This window comes from Peromyscus leucopus, chromosome 11 (genome assembly GCF_004664715.2).
Source record: "Peromyscus leucopus breed LL Stock chromosome 11, UCI_PerLeu_2.1, whole genome shotgun sequence".
Taxonomy (NCBI): domain Eukaryota; kingdom Metazoa; phylum Chordata; class Mammalia; order Rodentia; family Cricetidae; genus Peromyscus; species Peromyscus leucopus.
In genome coordinates, this window is record NC_051072.1 from 68330325 (window position 1) to 68341461 (window position 11137).

The window sequence follows — 11137 nt, forward strand, 5'->3', positions numbered from 1 at the left end:
TTCAATAGTGACTTACACATTAATTAGCTGGTAGCTGTGCATCTCTGAAGTGTAATTATTATATCCGTAGGAAATGTTGCCGTGAAGAGTTGGCAGGACTTGCAGTAAATGTGTGTTCATTACTTGGTGATCATTACTGCAGTGTATATAGTCATTGTGTATCTGCAGTGTTAATATTCATTAAATAGTAACCACTATTAAAATGGATACTGTCATTTTCACATTGAAATACTATTTTAAGTGTGCACATCTATTTATATTATCTTACTTACATACCCAAAACAAATAATATTTTAAAATGTGAAATGCAAAGAGTATCAATCTTTAAGGACAATCAATTTTCACATTAGACATTCAAATTTAAGCATTTTTTACTAAAGCTGAAGCCATCACAGAAGAGCAAAGTAATGAAGAAGCTTTGGAAAATAACAATGGCTTATGAGACGGAGGCCCTTTTGTGGGTTGCTTGTATGGAGTGAACATTTAGTGAAGAGTTCTAAACCCGGTTGCTTGTATGGAGTGAACATTTAGTGAAGAGTTCTAAATCTGGTAGATCATTCCAATGTGTTAGTGAACATCCAGAACAGAGTTGGCAGGTGAAAGAGTTCTTGCTACCACATAGCAAAACTTTTCCTACTTTGCTTGAATCTCTATGCACACTGAGAGATATTGTATGTCCTAAATTGTTGACAAGATTGTAATATTTCATGTATTAAATACAAATATAAAGTCAGAGGCAACCCTGAAAGTCAATGAGGTTTATCCTAAAGCTAGAGTATTGAGGACTCTATCAGAGGGAGTATGTCTTAGGACAGATGGCAGGGAACAAAGGATGGGCTGGCAGCTTGGGGAACCCCTCCTCCTAGCCAAGATTCAGGGAGATCTGAGGGTGTGAAAGGGGGATACCCAGGTGGGCCGTGTTTCATCATAGCACTAATTGGTCTTGGCTGACAAACCCTCCTTCTGCATAAAAAACACCACAGACATGTCAGTGTCACTTGTCTGAAGATCTTCTGTTAGGTCCGGTCATTACAGAACATGTGACCATTACTAATCGAAATATTGGAAGGTTAAGAGTTAATGAACGTATGAGTTCACTGGCAACCCTAAATTTCTCTCAGTATAACATTGACATCAATGAATTCAAGACAGTTTGTGTTTGTGCAGTGGGGACTTTGCAGCTCAATGTTATCTTCCTCATTTAAGTATCATCTAGAAGCCTTTCATACTTCCTGTGAATCCAGATGACCAACTTTCTAATGCAGTCTCTACCAGTTACCATGTGCATAATCTTGAACACCTTATTAATTTCTCTCAGCCTCAGTTTTCTCATACATGAAATGGGAATAAAAAACTCTAGGTCCATAGCATTATTGAAAAATTAAGCAAAAATATTATATGTAAAATCTGTCAGTAGTGCCTGGCAAGTAGTCTGAATCAGCTAGTAGCCTGGCACATAGTAAATGCTATATAAATGTTAGCTATTGCTGATGCTAGAAGCTGTCACAGTAAATTCTACATGCTATATATTGTTACTTTAAAAACAGTATACTGAGCTATCATCTTAGAGGAATTTATTCAAGTTTGCCAGATAAATGTCTAAATATAATTACTCATCAAATCAAACATGGATTTACCCTGTAAATTGAAGAGAAGTGGAATAAAAACAACCATTTCATAGTCTATGTTCTATCACAAGAGCTGCTTAAATTTTAGTAACTTGATATAAAATTAAAATAATTTAAAATCACCTATCAGAATATGATGCTGACCAACTACAGAAACCATGTGGGAGTAAATAAAATGATTATTTGAGGAATTATTAATTCATTAGATAAGCAATTAGCATTACTTGGTCCACACAGAGGTTTGAAGGGAACAGATATATAAAACCAATGAACTATTTTCTTAATATTATAATCCAGTAAATAGAAATCACGTGAAGAAATAATTTTAAATCAATATGTTCTATAAACTGAGAAATTCATACATTCACGCAATGTATTTTGGCCATATTCATACCCACTACTACACTACCTCCTCCAAATCCATCTCCTATCCTCCAGTCCCACTCCAAACTTCATGTCCTTTTTATCTAAATACCTCAACAAGTCTAATTTGTGCTGCCCATATACGCATGTGTGTTGAGCCATCCAGTAGAGCATGGTTGACCTACCAGGGACAACTAAATAAAACTGACGCCTCCCTCCCCAGCAGCCACTGACTTGTCAATACTTTTTCATCCCCTCCACCATGCTAAAATGTTGACTGGCTTGATCTTATGAAGGTTATGTGCCACCAAGCACAGTTGCTGTGCGTTCATTTTCACAGTCTTCTCCAGCCTCTGGCTCTTACAATTTTCTGAATACCACCACCATGATGAGCCTTGTGGGAAGGCTATATGAAATAGATGCTCTCTTAATAGCAGAGCCTCCCAAATACATTTATTCTCTGTATTTTGATCAGTTGTGAGTTTCTGTATCGGTCATCATCCACTCTACAAGGAAGACTCTCTGACGAGGACTAGGAGATGAACTTACCTAGGAGTAAAGATGAGTATCTTCAGAAGGCAGCTTGATGTTGTATCAATGTAACGATGTTATAGCAGCAGGTTCACTCCTAGGGCCTATGAGCTCCTCAGCCTTAGGAACTTCATCAGATGTACAATACCAGGCTTGGTTTGTCTTCCTGTAAAGGATAACTTTAATTATTTTAGTCAATAACATATTTTAATGCATTTCTTTAGAAAAATAATGGAATTAACTGCTATGAATAAAACATAAATGTTAAAGGTAAATGTTGCCTGGTGTGCATAGTCTGCTTTTTGTTGTTGTTGTTGTTGTTGTTTGGGAGAGAATTAACTCTCATATATATTTCTACCTAGTTTAGGTTGAGTCATTCAGTAAGTTGATCTTTAAATACTATTTTCTTTACTGTTTTTAGAAGACAGGCACTTGGTTTAATATTTCATAGGTTAAAATGAAATTATTTTATTAATATGTTTTTCTTGCACCAACTTTTTGCCTTAGGATGAAATAGTAAATGTATGCATAAATACAGATGATAAGGGAATACAGATATTCACTGGAGTTCTTACATTTCATCAGCATAGTCAAGTACAGTAGTGGTCTCTGTTGTCTAAATCTATCTGCTGCATGGATCATAGTTAACAGTAAGAGGTATCATTTGTGCATTTATAAGATTCAGAACTTTCCCCCAGTGCTATTTTCTCACCACCACTGATACTAATGCCAGGTAAATTGTTTTACACAAACACTCAATTACTTAAGCCACACTTGAATAGATAAAAAATTTGGTACACCCTCCAGGTTAATACCACATGGTCACTTTCATCCACCAAATTATGGACTTTCTTCCAAACCTTATTTTTAGTGCCTGCTCCTGAACACAGTTTTATGGCAAATCACATCCCATGTCCATTTAACTCTGCACAGGCACATTTGGTTCATTTTAGTTCTCCCAGTATATCCAGAGGAAATTAAAGCATAAACACCAATATTTTAAGACATAATGGAGCCCAATCTTGTGAGATTAAGACTAAACTTTATTTCTTACCACTGACATATTCAAAAGTAAAATTGGCTTAGTCACTGAATTTTAGATAACTTATGCAAGATCATATATGAAGTTGAAAAACACAATTTTGATATAACATGTGCTGTGCTGTATGATATTTAGTATGATGAATTTGAAGGCAATAATACCCAAGATCCAAATGATGGCAACTCTTTCTCCCTAAGTGATGTAATTACCAAGCACTCTTAGGATTCTCTTTGGCAGAGGGATCTTTTCTACCACAACTCTAGATGTTTGAAAAATAAACATCCATGTTGAAGATACCCTGCTTTTTACTTTCAGTTTATTTAACAGAACTAGAACATGGACTAGTTCATTGGGGAAACATCTATTTTCAATAATGACAATGTCTCAAGTCATACTAATTTACATAGAGCAAGAAAAGTCATGTCAAATAGACAGTTTTGAACACTTCCTCTGGAAAGTAAAGGATAGGTTAGATGGAAGGTGTTCAGCTGGGCCTGGTCAAGGAGGCCCATACTGTACCTACTTGGAGGCTGAGGCAGAAGGACTGAAATTTCAAAACCTGATAAATCTACAGGGTGAATTAAAGGTCAGCCTTGGCAATTGAAAGTGACCCTGTCTCAAAATAAACAATAAAAAGAGACCTGGTAATGTATTTAGTGGAGGATCGTTAGCCTAGACTATCTGAATTTCCAGGTTTAATCCTATCACTGAATAAGGAGAAAAATGAAACAAAGCTAATAAGTAATATGTTCCTGTTTTTGTGGGATGCCAATCCTAGCACTTTAGCATGTGCTGCAGATATGGCACAGGAAGACTTCCAAATATTAAAATGAGATTACTTCAAGAACCTTACTGTTATCATAGATACACACAGTTGTTTATTCACATGCAACTGACACTCCAATATGCCTATACTTGCAAAAGAGTGTATCTGGAGTTTGGTTTATCTGTTCATCATAATATAATGAGAGATACGTTTGGAGAAGGAGAAGAAGAGCCCATCACAGAAAAGGTATCTAAACTCACACAATGTCTAGAGCTAGAATAGGATTTAGTGTAGTGTTGAATCATCAGTAAGTGTCAACTACATGATAGGATAAATAGGTAGATCATTGAATCTACACTTAAGAAAAAGGGGAAGATATAAAAATGACAAAAGGTAGACTACTGAATGTATTATGAAAAGAAAAAAGAGAATATGCATATGATAAGATAAAAAGGGAGATTATGGAATCTACTTTTTAAAAGGAACTACTTGTTTTAAATAAGATAAGTAATGAAAATTTTTTGTTCTGACTTTATCAGATGTTACTGGACTGGACATTGTTAATATATATAATGGAGTTTTTATCTGAATCTGTCAAATGTTAATGGACTAGACATCATTAATGTAATTTTTGGCTGTATATATTGTATATACTTATTGGATAGTTTTTCTTGTACTAGTTATAAGCTTTCTTTAATTTTAGACAAAAAAAGAGGGAATGTGGTGGTATTGTGTTCCCCAAAATATTATGTACCTTATTAAACTTATAAGGTACACAATATTTTGTAAATAATTGATTGTGTTACTTTGAAAATGTATTCCTACATTCTCATCTGTAGCCATATACTCTCTTTTCATCAGGGCTTAACTGAACATGTTGTGTTCCCCATGAATATGTTCATGATGATATGCAAAATCACCTTGTTTTACTTGATCTTTTTCAGATGCTGCTTAACATTTTGAAACTATCTTAAAAAATATTTCTTGATTATCCTTAGCAATCAGTGAAGTGCAAATTAAAATTATTTTGAGATTTCATCTTACCCAGTGGAATGGCTATGATTTTTTAAAATGACAAATGTCGGCTTGAACGTAGGGGAAGAAGAAAGCTTCTGCACTGCTGGTGGACTTGCAAATCACCTAGATTTTTGTGAAAGTCAGTGAGGAGTTTCCTGCAAAAGGGTCTAGGTCTGCCATATGATCCAGCTATAACACCTCTAGGCATATTCCTATATCTCCTTTTACGTATCCTATTATACCTGCTCATCCATCTTCATTGCTGCTATATTCACAATAGCTAGTAAATTAAAACAGCATTGATGTCCAACTAATAAAAAATAAATAATGAAAATTTACACAATGAAATGTTACCCAGTTATTAAGCAAAATGAAATTGTGAAGTTTGCAGGCAAATGGGTGAACTGGAAATAACAATTTTGAGTGAGATAACTCAGATCTTGAAAGACAAACACTGCATTTCTCTCTCATGTGTGGACACTAGCTTTGACTCTTTATATATGTATGTTTAAATTGGAGGGTTTGTACAATTAAAAAAACTAGAAAGGGATAATGTGTAGCTAGAGTTTTCCTGCCTTGCCCACAGTCAGGACAAATCTTTGTCACCCACCAGTCCCACAGCCGCTCAGACCCAACCAGGTAAACACAAAGACTTATATTGCACACAAACTGTATGGCCGTGGCAGGCTTCTTGCTAACTATTCTTATAGCTTAAATTAATCCATTTCCATAAATCTATATCTTGCCATGTAGTTGGTGGCTTACTGGCGTCTTCACATGCTGCTGGTCATGGCGACTGCTGGCAGTGTCTCTCCGCCTCAGCCTTCTGCTTCCCAGAATTCTCCTCTCTCCTTGTCCCACCTACTTCCTGCCTGGCCACTGGCCAATCAGTGTTTTATTTATTGACCAATCAGAACAATTTGACATACTGACTATCCCACAGCACTTCCCGTTTTCTTTTTCTTTTTTTTTTTACATTGTTTCTGTGTTTCTTATTTAATAAGACGGTTGGTTACATCTACAATAACGAGTAGTGGATTGAAGACAAGAAGAAAGAATTCGGGTTATATGAAGGGTGAAATGAAAATAATGTAGCTGTGCAGGCTAAATGGGGTTACAGATGAGTGGAAGGTAAAGGAGCAAGTACTCAGAGGGGAAACTGACATTAGGGACTTTGAAAAAGTCATACAGAAACACACTAGTGTTTGTTTAGAAGCTTTCTAACATACACATATATGCATATTCATATACATAGCAGTTTTACCTATGGGATTACCCTATAACAAGAGTAGCTTGATTCTCCAAGACACTATAATCTATCATATAAATAGCTGAATGCCAGCTATGGGTTAATATTTCCTTTGAATTGTTGGTCAGTGAGGTACCACATACCCTCTAAATTTGCGGGTGATTGCCATTGCTCCTGATTACTGGCATAGGGTTTCTACTGCTGTGATAAAACACCATGACCAAAAGCACCTTGGGGATAAAGGGTTTATTTCATCTGACACTTCCGCATCATCGTGCATCACTGAGGGGTGTCAAGGCAGAAACTTGAAGGCAGGGACTAATTCGGAGGCAACAGAAAAACGTTGCTCACTAGCTTGTTCCTCGTGGGCTGTCCAGCCTGCTTTCTTTTGCCACCCAGGACCGCGTGCTCAGGCATGGCACTGCTCACAACAGGGTAGACCCTCCCATATTGATTGTTATTTAAGAAAATACCCCATAGACATGCCCCACAGACTAATTTTATGGAGGCATTTTTTTTTTCAGTTGTGGTTCTCTCTTCTTAAATAAACCTGGTTTGTGTCAAACCAACCAGGACAGTTACCCTGCAGAAGTTGGTAGCCAGACTTTATTCCTAAAGACACCAAACATGAAGTCATAGATTATGATGAATATGATGCAACCAGGCAATTAATGTCACAGAAATTCTCTACTGTCTAGCTGTTATAGAGCTGGGGGATAAAAACAATCAGTATTCTTAGCTGGGAAAGAAAATCAGTACTGTCTTATCTGGTTGTGAACCCTGTAAGATATAATAATAATTGGTTTGGCAAGACTTTTGCACTGGTGCCATAGGGGCAAGAGCCGTGCTAGAGTAACCAGCCACTTACTGATTAAACTTAAGTCCTGACCAATAAGACAGAACCTGGAAACTAGTCCTATTATCTGTACCCAAATTCAATGCTGTCTAGGTCATTACTCTAAGTTAAGTGGATGCAGTATTAAAATGAATCATAGATTCTTACCATCACATCCAAAGATTAATATGTAGCTAGAGTTTTCCTGCCTTGCCCACAGTCAGGACAAATTTCTGTCACCTGCCAATCCCACAGCTGCTCAGACCCAAACAAGTAAACACAGAGACTTATATTGCTTACAAACTGTATGGCCGTGGCAGGCTTCTTGCTAACTGTTCTTATATCTTATATTAATCCATTTCTATAAATCTATACCTTGTTACATGGCTTGTGGCTTACTGGCATCTTCACCTTCCTGTTTTCTCTGTTCTCTCTGTTAGTCCTGCCTATAATTCCTGCCTAACCACTGGCCAATCAGTGTTTTATTTATTGACATACAGACCATCCCACAGCATTAATATGTCTCTTAACACTCATCTTAGAGGCTTCTATTTACAATAGATGGTGACTTAGCTGAGACCCACAGTTTATTAATTTGCAGAGAATAAAGATTCTGGAATGCTTAGCTCTAAATGGAACATCTATACCACACCCTTCTCAGGGATCAGTAGGGAAGAAGAGCAAGAAAGGTTGTAAGAGCCCGAGATAATGTATGCTTACAGCAAAGCACTATTTTCCAGACATGACAGGAACATTATGCACATGAACTCATAGTGGCTATGACTTGATGCATAATACTTACACAAAATCAAGCCAGTAACAAACAGCATGGATAATGGAGGAGCTTGTGAAGTCACAACCCTAGATAGCTGTTAAGGAAGCAAGAGAAGTTTTTCTCAATTATTCAGATCCCGAGAAACTACCTAAACTGCAGTGGGTGGTCCTGTACCCATGCACACATAGCCAGCACTATAACTCAGTAGGTTTCAAAAGGAGAATACATGAAGTTATGGTGGAAAAATGGTATGAATGATAGGAAAGGAACTGGAAGCTTGGGGATGGAGTGATTTTTTTTCAAAACACATTATATACATATATGAGATTCTCAAACAATAAAAATGATTTTAAAAACCAGCATAAGAAAACCTATGGAAAAATTATCTATTAAAATTATCCTCAAGTTACAGATACATCCAATTCACTTATGTAATATTTAGAAGCATTGGATCAAGAAAATAATCTCCACAAGGTTCTAATGCCTACGAGAAAAAAATCCAGTGCAGAGACAGTCTGAAGGTTTGTGGCTGACCTTTCTTTGGTTTTAATCACTGAAGTTTTGGACAGTTTAATAAGTTGAAGGTGCTGGGTCACAGTCTAACTTAATAAGGCCTGCCACAGGGGCTTGGTCCCCTCTGATTGCTCCCATAAGTCTTAGGACATCTGGTTCACTGTCCTCGGCTGAGAAATGTTTTCCATAACTTTCCTCTTGTTCTCCATCCTGCATACAAATTGTTTTTATTAACCCAAGAATGATACACACTGTATATTTGTGTGAGCTTTGGCAATTTTCAGTATATCCTACAGAAAGAGGGTTGATTGTTTCTCCAAAATGAAATTAAACACTGTTTATCACCAACGTCTTCTTTTCTATTTTTCTACCTTTATTTAATATGGGTCAAGCTAACCTTCAGTTTGACATGAGATTAAATATCTAAACATTGTAACAAGACATTTGAAACAATTTATAATGTGACACACTGGTAGGAAGAAAAGGGCCATGAACAGAGCTTTAAAGATTTTTTTATATAGGATAACATATCCAGACATAAATATCTCTGGAATTTAATGACCCATTCAAATGTATATAGTTGAATGACTGCCAAATTATTTGTTCAGATGATCAACAAATTAGTGAACATCTACTCTATTTGATTTCTATAAATTTTATAGACTTAATGAACATCATATTTGTATTCTCTTCATAATTTCCAAGATGGATAATAGAGGTAAGGAGGCTGATTCAGATGGGCAAATTACAGTTTTATACTATAGGGTTACATCTGTATCTTTTACCTTAACATTTGTCATGGAGAATGTATATCAGGACTGTGGCAATGAAGCAAAGACTTGTGTCTTTATATTTAAAAAAAAAGCAAAGAAGTTATCAAAAGAAAACCTGACTGTATTTGTTAACTTTTGCTGCATTTTCTAAGGAAATTCTGTGAATAGAAGCAGTTTGTGATAAAAACCCAACTTACCTCCACATAACTCAAAATATCTGTATGCTGGGGTTATCTGCCTTGCCCTTAGCGACATGCTTTGAACAAAATCAATGTCTGAGTTCTTCTCTGACTCAGCACAGTGCAGCCTCAGTAATACACAAATATCATATTATTCACATAACCATATTAAATGCATCACAAAGAAAGTAAAAAGCTAGGTGCTATTGTGCAAAGGACAGGTTAGTGATAAGACAGAGATTCACTGTGGTCACATCTAGGTGAGTTAAAGAGAGTATAGTCAGAGTGCATGCACGTCAAGGTCACAGAAGTTTGGGAAATAAGGAAAGCAGGACGTTAGTTGGTCAGAATTACATAACACAATGAATTGTTGAGCTAAAAGCTACCTAATTTTCTTCCTGTCATGCTGTATGTCACTAATGTAAATCTCATTAAAACCGTGCTTTTACCTTGTAGCTTCTCATCAGCAAGAAGTCTCTGCAATGTTACAGCTTGCTCTTGTTTTGGTATGTTTTTGCTATTAATGCCAAACAAGTCTGGAGGGTTTTTTGTGTATTTGTTTTCAATACATACCTTACAACTTACTTGCCAAGAAATGTTGTGTAACTACTACTATTTATTTCATTTAATTTTGATTTTTAAATTCAATTAATTTGAGAATTTTATACATCAGTACTGTATTTACACTCCTCCCTTTCTCAAATTCAAATTCATGAACATTATTATTGTGTGTATATATGGCATGTATTATATTACATGCACACAACATGCTGATTACATTTAGTGTTGCTCATATATACATATGTATTTGGGGCTAACCACTTGGATTGAATAACTGTTTGAGAGCTTGTCCCTGGAGAAGTCTAATTCTCCCTCTCTCAACAGTCATTGATTGCCTATAGCTCTACATCTAGGGTGTGATCCTGGAAAATTCCCCCATTCTTATTGGCATGTTAACTAGTGATGTCATTTTGTGAGTCTTGTGAAGGCAATCACATTGTTGAAATTTCACAGGAGCACTATCTCTGTCGTGTCTAGAAGACAGTGCCTAACAGCAGAATGTACCATTGATATTCCTAAATAGATAACATTAAAAGGAAATATCTTACCATTCTAGTTTTGTACACTATTGGAGAAAATTATTATTCTACCATAATTTGCTGTTTAATTGTTTAAGTATCTTATCACTTGTACATCCATTAAGTTTTTATGGTTTATATAGGATTTCCTTCAATGCAAGTTTTCATCTCTTGTTAGGCTCTGTGATTACATGTCTTGAATAGTCTCAGAATCCACTTGTCATAATATATGACATTATGGTATGAAAGTTGAAACTCAAAGAGACTTGTAGATCTTCTTTTCCATCTCTAACATTTTCAGCTAAGAAAAAAATACTCAAGGTGGCAAAAAAGACCTAAAACACCTATCACTAGATTTGAAGTTCACAGTTCTTACTGCAACAGCTT

At 36.0% G+C, this 11137-nt stretch overlaps 1 long non-coding RNA gene across 1 annotated transcript in view; it reads right to left on the reverse strand.

Moving 5' to 3' along the window:
- The window catches only part of LOC119088746, a 30598-nt gene extending 22083 nt beyond the window's left edge, over window positions 1-8515 (reverse strand). The window contains exons 1-2 of the long non-coding RNA XR_005092464.1: window positions 8234-8515; window positions 2541-2688 (exon numbers count right to left, since the gene is read on the reverse strand). This is a non-coding gene — a long non-coding RNA (uncharacterized LOC119088746). The remainder of the gene's footprint in view (window positions 1-2540; window positions 2689-8233) is intronic.
- Window positions 8516-11137: the final 2622 nt, after the last annotated feature.